We start from the raw sequence: 16,967 nt of genomic DNA, 5'->3' as shown, positions 1-16,967 counted from the left end.
GATACAAGCCAAGATTTGACAAATTATTGTTGATAGATTTGATTTCCATAGAGAAAATAACAGAGGAACCTTTCAGCAGAACTGCCTTCATTTTGCTGAAGGATCAACCTCCTCAGGGCCTCTGTAACGTTCTTGGACCCCAGTTTGGAAACCAGTGATTGATCGAGAGCGAAAATACAAACACATGATCGCTTATCTCTGAAAAGTTGCCATTTTGTAGATATTTTGAAGACATTTCTTTACTCTGACATGTTTGGAGAACCAGTCCGGAGCAGGACAGGAAGTGGCTTTGATATTCTTAGCCCTTGAGCCTAGACTGAGCTTTTCCAATCCTGGCATCTGGGAAAATAAGAATCTTTTCCATGCAGAAGTGCAACATGTGGACAAACCCAAAGTGTAGATGATCACATAGCTGTTGATTCATAGGGTTCAGTTCTTAAAAAAAAAAAAAGTTTGTGTGAAGGATCGTGGCTGGGACTTCTGTCACTTCCCAAAGCATAGACATGAAGATCTCCTTTGTTGCAGCTGTGCAGAGGCTCGTACCGCTGCCCCGCGCTGCTGTGTGTGGCCTCCGCTCAGTCCAGATGCTGATGGCAGCAGGAGTCTCTCAATTAGATTATTCTTCATGAGGAATTCGGATGAACCACAAGACCTCCAAGGCTAAGAGAGTCTGGTGCTTGCCAACAAAGTCATACTTCCTCCACTGTCATTCGAACACAGGCCTTTTGATAAAGACTTAGATCAATTTTAAAAAATCAACCTGGAGTTGGAGGGAACATTAGGACCTGAAGTGTCTGGGTGGATACCTGCTAAAGAGGCCAAGCTGCTAATGAAACCCACATGAATGCACAGTCACGGTGGTGGACTGCAGCACAGAGTCATTCATTGAAAACAGAAGATCGAAACATAATTGTTTTCATTTTAATTGTGCACAAAAGTCAAAACTAATCTTTGGAAGTGTTGCACCAACATCTGACACCTACAGTGTCTCCTTTGTGGGTTTGTTGCACGTTGCATTGTGGGACATTTCGGTCTCCAGACTGAGTTGATTTGTCTGCTGAAAGTTTCAGACAGTTTCAGAAACAGACAGTCTGAGTGTCTGCGGCCTCGGTGAATCCCTCATTGTGACTGTGGCTCTACCAAACACACCAGTCTGAGTCTGTCTGTCAGCGAACAAAGACGACCCAGGAGTGTAAAGGCTCATGGGAAGGAGAGGCCGGCTCGGCGGTCCGGCAGGATGTGGCTGAGAAAGGAGCGGTCTTTGTCCGTCCTCTCGTCCCTGTCTCTTCCCGCGGGGGCCACCGACAGGCCAGTGGAAAACGCCCTGAGGTTTGATCCCATGGCTGATGCTCACAACACCGGCATTGTTCAACACTGTGAACATTTTCTGACCCAGACCTCCCTCATCTTCAGACTCTGCTTTTATCCTCAGCGTCCGCCTCTTCTCTCTTCTTCTTCTTTGCTTCCTTTTCACTCTCAAAGTTATTGATAGACTTAGAGATAATGCACATTTTATATTTTATTTCATATGTGGAACCGTACGGTACCTATCATGTTCTACTGGCCCGACACTTTACTGTATTATTGTTCATATAATATATTTAAAGGTACAAACCAAACCCATGGATGGATTACTAGGCACAGGCTCAGGGGCCCAAGGGGTCAGGGGTCCAGAGCATGTGTCTAAAGTGACTGTTAACATTTCCAGTTGAGAAGTTGATCAAAAGACCAGAAAGAGATGTGAAATGACTGGAGAGAGACACAAAAGATTTGCAAAAAGGCTAAAGAAAGATGGGAAAATGCCACAAATAGACACAAAACTGCATCACAGAGACACAAAATCATCACAAAGAGATGCAAAACTGCCTCAAAGAGATGCAGCACGACCACAGTGAGTCACAGAATAACTACAAAGACGCGCAAAGTGAAGAAAAGAAGTAAAAGAAAGTAAAAGGCCCAAACCATGTTTCTAAATATGGGTCCATTTCACAGTGCAGGAGTTTCTGCTGTATCAGTTGTGTTGACTCTCCTCAGAGGAGGGTGTAATGACAGATGTGAAAGTGAAGGCGAGCAGTGAGAAATCTCCGCTACACAGCTACACTGACAGTTGTTGTTAAGCCACAGAAGTCTAGTCGGGAAATATTTGCCCTCAGAGGAGAAGAGTTTCTGATGAAGGTCTTCTTGAAATCCGGAGGGATGAAATTGAGGTTGCGACATGTTTCCAGAGTGGATGTGTTTGGTTTCTGGAGTGAAGTCTTCATTCTGCTGCTGATGAGGCCCCAGCAGAGGAGATCTGTGGCTGTGGAGAGCCGTAATTTGTGGTCTTATAATAGCTCGGCTGAACTTCCCTCCTCTGCTGGGCCTCAGGAAACACACACACACACACATGTATGTACACACACTCTTTTTTCTTTGTTTCACATTCAGTATTTTCTTGCTCTCTCCCTCTCAACACACACACACACACACCCACACACCCCTCCCCCTCCCCCTCCTCCTCCATGAGTTTTCCAGATGTGTTTCCAGTGGACAGTTTCAGGCCTCAGTCGGTTTTTCCCAGCAGATTAAAGCGGCTGGAGGTCATCGAGCTTCCTCTATCCGAACCCTGTGACCCCGTCAAACTCTCAGCCTGACCTCTGACCAGTCTCATAGCTGAGGAAGGAGGTGGGGTCAAAGGTCAAGGGCTCACTGTAGAAAATAGAGATTCAGGTTTGGGTTGGCAGGGGATTGCTGACCATGGAAACAGCAGCTAACAGGAAGTGGGCTGCAGGTAAAGCATGTTGTGTCTAACGAACAGGAATCCTGGGAGCGTCCAACACGTCGTCCCTCCTCTGCTCGTTCCTGCTCTTTGACTGACAGGCTGATACGAGGCGTCGACAGACAGAAACTGGTGCTGGCACTCACTGTTGTGGTTGTTGCTGAGGTTTCACATGTAAGACAAAAAAAAGCGCAGAAATAACATATCAGCAGTTTGACTCAAAACACAAGTGAGTCCTGCTGCAGATTCGCTGCTTGGCAGTAAAGTGCTGAGCTGAGTAACCGCTGTCAGGAAACAGATGCCTGCTTTAACGGCGTTTGGTGGCACCTGCCCGTGTCTCGAGGCAGAGCTGGGATTCATGCTGGTTGTGGGACTCCTGGAATATCTGGGACTCATCGAGATAAATTACAATCAGAAAATTCAATTCCAGCTGTGAAACATGAACAGAAACGATGAAATAAACTTTTGGATAATGGCCTTTACTCTGAAGTCCGTCTCAAACTGTTATGAGTTTGGGCCCACAAAGTTGTTTTATTATTTCTTTAAACACTTAGAGAAACCAAATCCTGCAAGGTTGGATGGTGGGTCCAGGTGGGCGGGGCTTGGGGTGTGGCTGAGGGCGGTGCCTGCTTCGTTGTGACATCACAAAGTTGCAGAAGTCCTGACGGCTGGTTTTAAGGCTCAGTTTCTGAATACAGGCTGTGTGCATTTCTCTGTGGACTGAGGCTTTGATACTTTCACAGTATTGATATAGAACCTAGACCTGCTCTATAATCACAAACACATGGACATCTGAAGATTTGTGAGCCAGACTTGGTGCTGAAATGATCAAGTAATTGATTTGTTGATTGACAATAAGTAAATTGTTGATTATCTGCTTTCTGCAGCAGCTGTTTTGAGCCTCATGTTACCACAGTTACTGGCTTCAACAGAGGAAGACACTGTTCCATACAAGCAGAAATGAGTCTTTTGTTTGTCTCCATAAAAATACAGGACACTGAGTACACAGCTGTCTTCAGAAAATCACGCTGAGTGTCCTTCAGGTGCCAAACAATGTAAAGTTTATATAGTTTTTATTTGGACTCTGTGTTAATCTCATTAAAACCATCAGTATCACAGCGTGAGAGGCCTGAGACCACAGACTCTGTTCTTTGTTGTTTTCAGCCAAAATTTGTTTTCCTTGTTTCTGACGTTCATTGTTTTCTGCTGAAAAACTTAATCCTGTGTTTCCCTTCGTTCAGTGAAGAGGAAATGCGTTAAGAAAAGAGAGAGAGAGAGAGAGAGAGAGAGAGTACTGGCTTGTGTGGTGTGGAGAACGAGCATCAATATTTGTAGTGGCAGAGAAGACAAAGTCCAACAGAGAGACCTTTAAAATGCTGCTGCAAACCGGTTCTGTCAATGCTGAATAAAGTGGGACAGACGAGGGAACGGTTTCCAAGTAGCCAATCAGAATGAGACATGTGACAAATGACGGCTGAGTCCTGGAATCCGTCCTGAAAAGGACCTGGAATGAGTCCTGGGATGTTCCCGCTGCGATAGCATCGGACCTGCAGACCCTCTGCATGGAGGATCGCAGTCAAAACACAGCAGACAGGCCGGCCATGTAGAAACCTGCCCAGGCATCTGGGGAAGACCAGAGTGTGTGTGTGTTTGTGTGTGAATGTGTGTGTTTGTGTAGAGTCACTGCAGAAATCAGCAGAAACATGCAGGCGCTGCTTTTTAATCTGCTACTGCTTTTCTGTGATTAACTGAGAGCCAGCTCTGTGCTGAGCACAGGCTTTATTTCTTCCTCCTCTTTGTCTCTCACTGAGTCTTGAATTAGTTTTCTCAGTTCACAGAATTAAATTTTAGTTGATAAATAAAAGTTTCTGAAGCAGAAATGTTTCATCTGCTGACCTCAGGTCCATGAATTCTGGGTAATGTAGTCTAATAATTTAGATTCTGTGCTGTGAGGAGCAGCGAGTGCAGCTTTAACTTTTGCTCTGTTCTGTTTCAGACTGAAGCTTTTACTTTTATAACGAGATGATTGAGTTTTACTGAGGGAAGTAAAAGGAACAAGCGGCTGTGGGATGTGTGCAGAGTTGTGGCTGCTGCTGTGCATTTCCTCAGACCAGAGAGGTTCAGGAAACATGTCTGCATCCTTTCACATCCTACACAGTCCCAGTCTGCGTGGCAACGTGCCAGACATCACTAATCAATCACACGTGCACCGCTCTTTTCATCACAGTATCCTACTGTCCTATCGGTGACATCATGTGTTAGCGGTGGGCGTCCTTTGTTTTCGTGCCACGATGTTGTTTCTGTGCTGAGCTCTCATCCTCATGCAGAGAACAATCATAAAGCTGGCAAACAATGAAACAACCTGTCTCTTTCATCTGTCCTCTCGCCACGAGTGACTCAGCGCTTACTCAGCTTTTTACCCAGAATCCTCAGCTCCAAACACAGTGTGCGTTTTAGTGTCCAGCAGCTGACACTTCTGCTTTTCTGGTGGTTTATTGCTGCAGGTGAGATCACGGAGCAGCAGCAGCAGTGAAGTCTGGTTGTGTTTTAGTTTGTCGTCGTGTTTCTGCGTCTGTTTGTTCGAGGTGTGATGTTGCTGCTGAACCTCGTCGAGATTTTTATCTCCAGTATGCAAATTGGTGATCTGTGTCCTCGCAGACCTCAGACAAACAGAGAGCGATGAAAACTGAGTTTTACCTGAAGGGAAACAGACGTCTGATGATATCTGACAGGAGCGAGGCGACAGACAGGAGGAGGTAATTAGTGAATGAAGCTATGCTGAAATGAGTTTTACTCTCTTTGCTCTCTGTGGTTTGTGACCTGTTGCTTACACACTCAGCTCTGACATCTTGCTTTGAGATGATATGCTGGAGCTCAGAGAGATGAGGTCAAAGTTAGAAAATGTGAAATGCAGTTTAAACTGGGTGGAAATCCAGCTTTAAAAGGTCACATTCGATTTTCTGCGGAGAGCTGAAACCTGAAGAGATCACAGCGACCAGAAGGCATCAGGGCGTTGTTTTTAATTGTTTACCCAGGCAACAGTGAGTCACTTGTCAATTTCACTGAAAGTAACAACCCCAAACCACCAAGCACCTTTCACCGAGAGCCCCCACGTACCCAGCACAGGCTTTCTGTCCTAAATAAGACCTTGAAACTGGGTAACACTGCAGAGGACAAGAAAGTGTCAAAATAAATGATATAAAATGGCCGAATTACAAAGAAAAACTGAGAAGAGCCAAGAAAATAAAACAGAAAAATTTATAGGTCAGATTAAAAAAAACCAGCCAGAGTTTAATGAAAAGCAGCGCGGAGCAGATAAGTTCAGATTGATGTGTGCTTCGGCCTGGTATGCAGCTTCGCCCGGAACTCGGCACAGAGCTCCACGTGCTTGTCAGTTAACCGGGGGAAACCTGTAAAACACGTTGACTAATCTCTCCTCTGTGTCTTACAGGAAGTTGTGTTTGTCAGAGGAAGTCAGGGCGGGAGGAAGCGCCTGGGGCAAAGTCGTGGTAGAGAGAAAGGTGTCTGCTAACCTCTGATCTAGCCACAGCCGGGGCCAAACGGGGCCAAACGGGGCCAAACGGGGCTCAGACAAGCCAAACAGACAGGCGTTGTTATTTAAAAAAGGAGTTCAGGACATGATGTGCTCTGGGCTTTCGGTTTAATGTGACTCTGCTGCAAATCTCACAGGAACAAAAAGATACAGTATATCCTACTTGGAGTCCGAATTTGAACAAAGATCAAGCGAAAGTTGCCAGAATGCTTTTAGAAAACCAAATTTATAAAACAAAACTGAACATTTAGGATCCGCTCGAAGCCAAGAGTCTGCAGGATCTCTCTCCAATCAAACACGACAGCAGCTGATTTTAATCTTCACCGCAGCTTCAGCCCGAACGCAGCAGCTAATTAATAAAACGAGCCCAACCAGCAGCCCAGCTGCTGCACGCAGCAGAGGGCCTCCGCCTTTTATCTCACGTCGTATTTTCTGTTGCTGTTGGTTGACGGAGCAGAGAAGCACCTGCAGAAAAAACTCAAAGTTCAATCAGCTGAGGAACAAGCATCTCCTGAGAGGAGATTAGCCTCCTGGTCTGTTGTAGCTACAGCTCAGACATCTACAAGAGTCATTTGGAAGCTTTATCAGGCTCGAACTGGTTCATATTTTCTGAGGCAGTGAGTGTAAAGTTATTGGATATTATAGAAATCAGACCCTGAAAAAAGAAGCCAGCACTGAGTAACTATCAAAACCTGCAGTTCCTCTAAACACCACCAGAGTCTGGCTCTTAAAACAGCCAACTTCACAGCAGAAATAAACATGTAAAAGCAAATTTCCTCCTTCATGACAACTGTACAGGGTGAATTTTTATATATCTCACCTGTTTACATTTATATTACATTTTTACACACAAGACTTATTGGTGGAGTTAGACAGAGTCAGGCAGCAGCTTCAAAACTGCTCCTCAGAGGCTGCGTCCATCTTTATTTACAGCCTCTGGTTTTCTCCTGCTTCTGAAAATGAAAATAAAAGCTGTTGTTTCTGAGGTTGAGAATGTATTTTCTGTTTCAACTTCGAAGCCAGAATAGATGAGAAGTCCGGAAAGAGGAGTAAAGCTACTAGTGGATCTTGTGGTGAGATTGTTCTGCTACTGGAAGATCAGTGTTTTTGAGAAGATAACTTCAGGCGGGTTAAAAGCGGCTGTTGGAGGTTCTCACGCCCCTGGTGGATTTTTCTCACGGACCACATGCTGATATTGGCTGTGACGTCTCAGATATCAGCAGGTTTCTGGAGGTTTCATACTCTGATAATTGAGGGGATTTTCTGATTGTTTGAGTTGTGTTGAAACCACTGGATGAATGAAGAGATAAAGGTGCATCATGGCTCCTCCAAACGTGATCCTGTCGTCCGGAGCTTATTACCCAGAACCCTTTTTAAAAGAGTGCGGTGGTGCCGACATTTCCAGAGTCAGGATACAGTTACTGAGCTGTCATGATCTCATTTTCCTCAGAGGAACAAGCTGCTTCCTGACTTCACTTCCTCTTTATCGACCCAAATGTGTCGGCCCAAGTTAGCATCTCCTTTCATTAGATAATTGGCGAGCTGTTGATGGACGTCCCTGATAGGACGAGGAGCTGCAGCCAAGCGGCTTGAACGGGCGGAGACGGCGTCCAGGAATGACGATCACTCACGTGATGATGCTCTCTGCAGCAGCAGGGGAGCTGGTTATCAATCTTGATTATTTTCTCCTCCATTTTTCTGTTTTTTCATCACTCTGGGGAAAGTTCTCAGACTCTACACATGTTCACTGTGTTGTTGATACCACTTTTTTTTTACCTCAAATGTTTTCAGTTAAAACTACAGGCTCTTTGATCTGACAGGATTAAGCTCTGTGGACCACAAATCACTGTCTTAGACATAATGGCAGGAAAAAAGAGACGTATTTCTTTTATTTCACTGCTGCATCTTGAAGCTATTTAAGTGATTGTTGTGCTTCACATCATGTCACTGTGTGAAGCTTTCTGTCATACAGTAGATCATCTGTCACAGCTTTCACATCAGAGCCAGTCAGCGTAATTAACAGGTGCTTTAATGAGCTCCATCTGAGGGATATTATTATTATTATTATTATTATAACTAAGAATAAAAGGGTGAAGTTAAAGTTATGATCTATAACTTTCCACATTAAAATGTCTAAAAACAGCTGGACCTCTATTAGAAATGTTGTTGAGTTGTTTTCTTACAAATGTTTCCATCAGTTCTCAAACCAGAGAAATCCGTAGGAGTGTTGTGTTTGTCGGACAGAAGCTCGGTTTGAAGATGAGGGATTTTTGATCTGAAGTTATCAGAGAAACCGGCTGAGGAAGTGTTCGACAGCTCAGCTCAGAGACGTGAAAACTGCTTCATTCAGTGTTTTAAGCTCCTGGTCCGCGGGTCTGTGGAGGAGGAGGAGACCTCTGTGGATAATTCAGCTCCTGGTAAAAACCTCCTGAACGTCTGCTTCATAAGTTCTCAGTCCAAACAGCAGCACTCTCAGCTCCCTGCCCCTCCCTCACCTCCTGAGATTCAGATGAATTTTCAGCTCTATGGATTTTAAACTAATATGATGATGAGCTGGATGGTTAAAGAAGCTGCTTTCCTGACTGTGATATTTAGAGATTACCTGCTGCATGGTATCCACCCACTATAAACACCTGGCAGGTGAGAAATGATGTGCTAATGACATTATTTAGTAAACACAGGTTAATGTGGCGGCTTTTATTCCTCAAAGTCTTGACTCCAGCTCACATGAAGGAGGAAGTCGGCACCTGAGCGCGCTCAGATGATCTCTAGTCTCTGATCTGTGGTTTCTGGTGTTTTCATGTTTTCTGTGCTGCTTGGTCTGTTCACCTGCAGTTATTATGCAACTGCCCTCATGTATCAGGCATTAATCGGCCAATCAGGAGTGAATATTGAGGCGTAGGGGTGATGAATGTCTGATATTGTGTCTGTGCTGCTGTTGAGGTTTGGTCCACGCTGCACGTCTGGAGCTGCAGCGGCGCTGTCGCTGTAATGACAGGGAAGTGAGTTTGGTAAGAGCTTTATGGTGGAAAATTACTGGCAGCCTCTCGGCCCCGCCTCTCTCCTTATGAATGAGAGTTTACATAGGCAGCGGGGCAAGTATGTGTGGGTCATTAAGGAATCGAGGAGCTGCCAAGCTGCAAAAAGACAGTTTGGTGCAGCGGGAACTTGAGCTGCTGTTCAACACGACGTGAAACCTCCAGGAACAACTTGTCTCCACTTACAGATTCAAACATTTATTTCTCCTCGAATTTCTTCTTTGTTACTTCTTGACATTTATGAGTCTCTTTCAACATGAGATCTTGTTTGGTGCTGCAGGAACTTGACAGAAGATAATTTCCTCAGTAAGAATTTATTTTTAATCACAGGTTTAAATCTGGCTCAGAAACATAATCATAGTCATTTTTTGGTTCACTTTAATGTAGAATGGTCCAGAGTTGGACTCAAATATCTGAGAAAGTAGAGTTTGACAAAACAAAATCATCAAATTTTAACTTCAAACTTGTCTCTCCTCTCAGACTTTTTATTGCTGTTTGATATTTGTGAGTTTTTTCTAAGCACCGTCTGAAATAAATCAAAGTAAAAAGCAGCTGATTGTCTCGGTCTGAGCGTTGTTTCCCACTGGATAGAGTCTGACACTGAGGATTTTTAAATGTGTAGTTTTGCTCATTTCAAGCTCAAGTCTTTCCAGATGAGAAACCCTGTGTCTCACATGGTTTTCAACAGTGTGCGCAGCAGAAACGAGTGGGACTCGTCGTCGCACACCTCCTGAACACATGTCAGCGACAGCAGCAGGAACGTGGATCTGCGCAGATGATGCTGTCGATGAGCTGCACTGATGTGATCATCAGTTTACATCGCTCCAGTGTTCTTCATCTCCTCTTTCCCAAAGAGACACATGAAGCCGAAGCCTGTCGGAGCAGATCTCCCCAAATCCCCCTCCCCTCTCCATCTTTCCCAGCTGTCCCTGCGGTCGTTTCTGGGAACATTTTTAATCTCTGAAATCAAAGTTGTGTAATTGATAGGGATATGTGCCACAAAGGAAGATGGTTTCAAGTAAAAAGGCCTGTTGGGCCAAGCCTGCGTCACCATCTGAACGCTTTCTTTCTCCTTTTTTTTTGTTTGTTTTGTCATGTTTTTGCCTCAGTGCGTCTTCGAAAACTCCCCGACTGTGATCGGATGCCAGAAACAGGAAGAGAGAAATGAAAAGTAACGATCCCCCAGAGCAGAAAGGTGTGAAGGGAGATGGTGAGAAGACTGAGCGACGCTTTTATCTCAGTAAACACAAAGGAAGCGATCTTGTGAAATCGCCACATTTGACATCATGCAGAGTTTCACAACACGCAGCCTGCAGGAGTCAGAGTTTTAACGGTGATATTCAGACATCTTTCAGCCGCGGCGGCGTTGGTTTATTTTAGTCTGGCTGTGGCTGAGCCCAGTGGAAAACCAGGACTGGGTGTCATAATCCATAAAACACCATCACTGCTCACTTGTGGTTGATGATGTGTCCGTCTGCAGTGATCATTTAGTCTGTGAAATGTCAAGAAATAGTGAAAATGTCCATCACAGAGTCTGAGGTGACGTCTTGTCTCATCCGACCAACAATATAAAAGCTAAAAATGTTCACTTTACAGTGATATAAAGCAGCAAATCCTCACATTGATTATTAGATTATCACAATATTTGCTGATTATTTTCCTTAATTAATGGACTAATCATTTCAGCTCCAGTCTGTGAGCCAATCAGAAGAGAGGCTCTGAGTAACCTGCACTAAAACCTTTTATTCCACAACCTCATACTCAGACTTTACGTTTTCTCTTGGCACTAAAATTAGAAATAAAAGTTGCACATAATTTTGTTTTTTGCTGGACAAAATAAAATCATGTAATTATGTGATGCAGTTTAGATTTTAGATGTAGGCGGTGACGTTCTTCTCGTCTTGCTCTGCACAGAGAAGTCATCGGTGACTCGAGGGTGATTTATCTCCCAGTGAAGGACGATGAGAGTCGTTTGTATTAATCATAATCCACTGATGTTAGGTGTTGATTTTATGTGTCATGGTGAATCCTGCAGCAACACGCCAACACCTACAGCTGGGATTATCTACTGTAAACCATCACACACACACACCTCTACAGCTGCTTCCCTAATACCTGCGGTGTGTGTGTGTGTGTCTGTGTGTTGCAGCAGAAGTTTTAATTTCCTGACATCAGAAGTATGTCCACTCACACGTTTGTCTCCATTGAACTCAGCAGCGACAGTTGGTGCTGAAGTCAAGGCCGACTGTCAGCTGCACGGCCACAGCGCACCACCGCTGAGTAACACACACTGAGCTCTGACGCCTTCGAGTCGTCATCGTTCAGCCGCCTCGGTGCCATCCTGTGCCACTTTCTCTTCTCTGTTGACACCACGCTGGACGTTTGCCGCCTCATGTGGCTCGACACACGCACGTAGCGAGATGAGAAGATTAACTTTCACACCCTCGTGGTTGGTGATTCCAGATTTCCTGCTTTTCCTCTGTCACATGTGATGGTAAATTAAACATGTCTGTGTTTTTAGTCAAACAATAAAAGATGGTTCTCTAATATTTAGTTTTAGCTGCAGGTCTCAGTGACTTACACTGATGCTCTGCAGATTTGTTGTTCCAGTTGTCACTTGATGTGCAGACACTTTATTTTTGCTTCCATTTCCTGCCACTCATGTGTTAATTAAATTAATAGCATCATTAGGAATCATTGGTATGTAAGTATAAAAGGATGTGATGTAATTAAGGGCCTCATTGTATGCAGGTGTGAAACAGGTGTGAAATATCGGTGTTAAACAATCTTAAACTCTGCAGAAACTCGATGCAGTGATGAAGGCAGGAAATCACCAGCAGACCAGTTGATGGTTAAAATAGTGACTGGTTGTGGTTCCTCTGTCACTCAGGTAGATCTCTCCTGCAGCGCTGCTCCTCATGTTTACATACTTGAGCTCCTGCAGATGAAAGAGGAGCCGCCGCCTCCTTCCAGCTGGTTCAGACATGTCGGCAAACTGGCCGTCCTCGCCGCCGGGCCCAAACACCAAAACAATGGCTCGGGTTGTGTAATCACTCTATGCGCTGCAGAGGGCTGCTTTAACCCTTTAGTCGCCCTGCAGGATGCACAACATCACACAGCACAACTGACTGTGCAAAGCAGGTGGAACTAATTTGGGATGGTGGATTTTTTTCAGGCTATGACACTGCAGGAAAATATGAAAACATTTCTCTGGGACATTTCCAGTGTAGTTCCACCTGTTGTGGGAACGAAGATGATTATATCAACAAAACACACACATTCCTAATGGGTTACAGACAAAAATAGTGTCAAACCTGAGTCTTAAAATTGTGTAGTTGTTTTTTTTTTTCATTGCCACAGTTTAACAAAAGAGGCGTGGTATCTGCAGCCTGATGCAGCGTTTAGCTCAGAGACACCTTCGTTAGCCAGGCTGCAGACTGACGGATGCTGATGCATAAATACAGAGATAACTGTTTTGTGTGCGGATGTCCTTCCTTCTTTATATTTACTTTACAGAGTCCTGCAACTGGGCTGCACGTGCACGCAAATATCTTTTACCTCCATGCACATCATCAGTGTTTTTGCTCAGGAATAAGAGCTCCTCCTTTCCTTTTCTTTCTGGGTGAATGGCAGGATTTTTCCTTTATTCTTCTTTATTCCTCTGCAGCTGTAGGTTTGCTCGAGGACACTTCAGCAGGCTGCAGAGGAGCACACAAATATCTTTAATCTCAACAGTAGTCGAGGTAAATGACAGAAAAAGAGATGTTGGCAGGACAGTGAGAGTTTTAGGGAGAGGGGTCCAGAGTTAAACTTGATTTACTGTCCCTCCCCCCTCTGTCTGATGGAGGTCAGAGGTCGGAGTCTGGAGCTGGAGGAGATTTAGTGTCTTGCTTTTGGACACTTCAGCAGACAACAGACCTGCTGGAGGCGGAGGAGGAAAAGCCTGGATTCATTAACAAATTAGTCAAAGTGACTTCGACTCACCAACGTGAAACCCCCACACTGCAGCTGTGTACATGCACACAGGCTGCAGGGCAACCCCCCCCCCCCCCCCCCCCAACTGTTTAAAGGTAGCTCATCATGTGTTTCCTATTGGGCTTCAACGAGCAGCAGCTGACGATCACATGCGTGGCAGTCGAAATATTTTTAACCAGGTGCTGTGTATTTTTAGGAGCCTCTTGGGATCGACATAAAACCTGTCACCCTCCCCCGTGATGCTGGAAGGGGAGGTGAGAGATTCCCGGCCCAGACAGACAGATCCGGTGTCTCACATTAGATTTTTGGCTCAAGTGTTCAGAGATATCGCCCAAAACCTAAACGAAACACATGAATATTTCCTGCTTTATGTGTGGAAACGTGCATTTTGATTCATTTCCAACAAAAATATGGTAGTTATTTGTTTTGATTCAAAAAGAGTCTTCGATTTCTGCTGTTCAAGTGAAAAATCTGCTGCAGAGACAGTTTTGGTCTAATTTGTCTTGTGTGATGTCAACTGAACACATTTATCTTGGACCACGACGCAGTGAAGCCACAAACTGGTATCTGTTCAGTTTGCATTTGATCGAAGTGACAGTTTTAATGAAATACAAGCAGTGGAGGACGCCACAGTGCAGACTCAGACTTCTTTCCATTGTGCGGTCGCTGTGACTCTCTGCAACTCTGCGACCTGCAAAGATGACGAGTCGCTGTCGGAAAACGAGCGCTCCTGCAGCGTTCCCGTGCCGTCCCCGGCCAAAGTGCAGGCTTCTTTTCTCTGTAACCGCCGCTGTTTACTGACAGCACCAGCATAAAGTCAAGTCATGATTTCCTAAGACTAACTCTGCACTGTTGCCATCCAGAGGCTCTGTCACTCCGTCTGGGGACGAGCAGCTCGCCTCCAGTCCCACTTTGGACTGTTTAGGTTGGGAGAGCTCTGTGGTGTGGCCGAGCCGGAGTTTACACTGGACGAGTTTCATTCCAAAACACTGTAAATCTATTTAGGAAAAGAAAATGGATGCCTGATGTCTGTTGCTCAATAATAATTGAAGAAAACATCTCATCCTGTCATCTGTTTGGACTGAAGAGCTTCAGGGTCTTTGAGTTTTACTTTGATGTCTGCACTCAGTTCGGTGGAAAAGGTATCTTTGCTCTTTCTCAGTTTAAATCTACTTTTCATGTCAGAAAAAAAAGAACAAGTTCAAACCCTCCTGCTCTCACATCAGAGTGTTTACGTGCACTGAAGTGACCAGATTTCCCGAAAGTGTTTGTGTAAACCTGATTTCACCTGCTGGTTCCCTGCTGGATGGTTTTTAGATTCACATGTGCAGGACATGTGCGTGGTTGCAACACAGCAGAGGCAGGCGAGCAGTGATACTGACCCGCTGCATGTACACAAACGTACCGGCCCAGGTCACTTCAGGTCAGGACTTGAACAACCTGATTTCTCGGAGCAACGTGGTCTCTGTGTGCATGTAAACAAACTGGATGTGAAACCTGAGCTGCAGAGTCGGAGCTCAGAAAATAATTAATACTGACGCCTCTTCACTTTCCACTAATTATGCCTTTTCTTCTTTCTCTTTAATGTCTGATGACCCTCCTGCACGTCCTGCTACAGGTAAGAGTGGTTTCTGTGCAATGAATTGGTGCCTTGCTCATTGGCAGGTTTAAATTCGTTGATTTCCTGGAGAGAAACTGAGACGCTGCAGCCGTTTTGTAACAGAGTGAGGGTCCAGCATCCGCAGCATCCGCAGCAGAGTCGTCTCAGTTGTACTGAGTCTATAACTTAACCGACTTATGTAACATTCCTGCGGACGTGCTGGAACAAACCCACCCAGCCTGTTTGTCTGCATTCAGCTGTGTTACACCGCGACAGTGTGAGAGTGTCCTCACATGTCCCGCAGCTCTCTGTAGGTGTAGCTGTGTGTGAGGCTTCACGTCACCAATCAGCACAAAGAGCTGCTGGTCCAGGTCCAGCACAGAAACAGAAACAACTCAAGTTGTATTCTGCAAAAAACAACTAATTCTCCATAGTTTGAAAGCTCCAAGTCTCCTGGTTCTACCTGTGCAAAGCTTTTTCAACAGCTGTTGACACTGTCTTTTCCAATGAGACTGTTTCTCTCCAGACTGCTGGGGGTTGTGCAGATGAAACAGGAAGTAGACACGTCAAGTTTAAAGACAAAACCAAGAATCAATCATCCGCCACTTCTCAAGAAAATGTCTTTGTCCAGTTTGTCCTTTGTTTTAGGTTCAGAAAGAGGAACTCTAGTGTCTGTTGTCTCATGGGCTGCGGTAAACCAAGAGTACAGATAGTCCCTTTCTGTAATGGGTTATTTTAATTAAATATTACAAAATATTACAGACTATATGTGAAAAGCAGATGAAAGGATGTGAAACTGTGCTGAGGAAAGTTGAAGTTTAGATGAAGTCGCATCAGAAGAACCTTTTACTGTGAGCGTGCTTCAAACCTGCTCTGTTTCTGGAAGTGAAAATATTTAGAAAATGAGGACATCAGATATACACTCCACCGATCGTCGATATCTTTGAATTTCATCAGTATTTAGTTTTTCAGAACCAAAACAGGGTCAGCAGCTGTTAAAGGCGCAGAGACTCAACGCTGGAAAATCTGAGATTTAATTATTGTGTAGAAATTATTATTAAGTTATTAGAGAAATAAAAAGAGCCAAAATACCAAGTGTCTTGTTTCAGGTCTTTCTACAGCTGTGACTGGAGGTGGATGGTGTCTGATATCTAATAAAAGATCAATATTGGCTCTAGATATCAGATTTCCATGTTATTCACAGCTGTGCAGATGTGCAGTCTGGGTTTGATTGTGTGGGAGGCTGCAGGGAGCAAACAGCAGACACAGCACTGACCTTTAATCAGTCTGGTCTTTCTTTCTGCTGCTCAGACTTCACGCTCCTCATGCTGCACTCGCTGTTTGTGCCATGAATCCACCACAATCACTCAAGTGCATTGTGCCTTTGTCTTTGCAGTAACAAAACTTGTCCAAAGTGGGCATCATTTTTGGAAACACCACCCTCAGAGCATTTGCATTTTCCTGCCTCAAGCAAACACAAAGGAGGAAGTGATGCTTTCGTATTTCCCTGTAGCATCTCAGACTTCACATGATTTGAGGAAAAGTAAATGCACTGAACGTCTGTAAAAAATAAGAGAGAGCGGTGGTTGTGTGATATGTGCAGACCCACAGTATTTTAGCCAGCGGGACAGGTGTATGTTTACATACACCAGCTCACCTTTGTGCTCAGGAGGCTTCACATCCTTCAAAACTAAACCGTGGTGAAAACTGTTCCACATCTAAAACTGTTATTGTGTCTCGACCACAGTGAAATATATTTAACACTCATGTCAATCAAACCGCCCAGCATCAGTGGAAATAATGAACTATCACTTGCATTTACATAGAGCATGTGTGTGTGTGTGTGTGAGAGAGAGAGTCACCACAGTGGCAGCCAAGTAGTACCACTTCCGCCTCGTGGCACCCACAACATGTGGCATCGCCTATGAAAAGAAACCGGCTCAGTTGAGGGTTTTAAAGGCGCAGGCTGCAGCTTCAACCAAACCTGGCTCTATTTACATGATGATTTATTGGATTTTTTGTTTAACTTTCACATTTTGTTCT

The 16,967-nt window shown here is 44.6% G+C and overlaps 1 protein-coding gene and 1 long non-coding RNA gene across 6 annotated transcripts in view; one reads left to right on the top strand and one right to left on the bottom strand.

The window, feature by feature from the left end:
• The window catches only part of LOC139609839 (uncharacterized), a 52,184-nt gene that overhangs the window by 10,516 nt on the left and 24,701 nt on the right, over positions 1-16,967 (bottom strand). Inside the window, exons 6-7 of one of the 5 annotated variants that reach the window (XR_011685373.1) lie at positions 16,201-16,846; positions 14,943-15,803 (exon numbers count right to left, since the gene is read on the bottom strand). The exons of 1 other annotated variant lie outside the window; for it this stretch is intronic. This is a non-coding gene — a long non-coding RNA (uncharacterized lncRNA). Of the gene's footprint in view, positions 1-12,303; positions 13,048-14,942; positions 15,804-16,137; positions 16,847-16,967 lie in introns of those variants that run through there. 3 more of the 5 variants (XR_011685375.1, XR_011685376.1, XR_011685374.1) reach the window with 3 other exon arrangements.
• Positions 1-16,967, top strand: part of ahr2 (aryl hydrocarbon receptor 2) — a 55,095-nt gene that overhangs the window by 14,186 nt on the left and 23,942 nt on the right. The window lies entirely within an intron of this gene.

The sequence above is a fragment of the Trachinotus anak genome, unplaced genomic scaffold, assembly GCF_046630095.1.
Source record: "Trachinotus anak isolate AG129_WGS33_773 ecotype Australia unplaced genomic scaffold, CSIRO_AGI_Tana_v1 ptg000026l, whole genome shotgun sequence".
Taxonomy (NCBI): domain Eukaryota; kingdom Metazoa; phylum Chordata; class Actinopteri; order Carangiformes; family Carangidae; genus Trachinotus; species Trachinotus anak.
The sequence above is the reverse complement of the archived record's forward strand: the minus strand, read 5'-3'. Positions and strand labels throughout refer to the sequence as shown.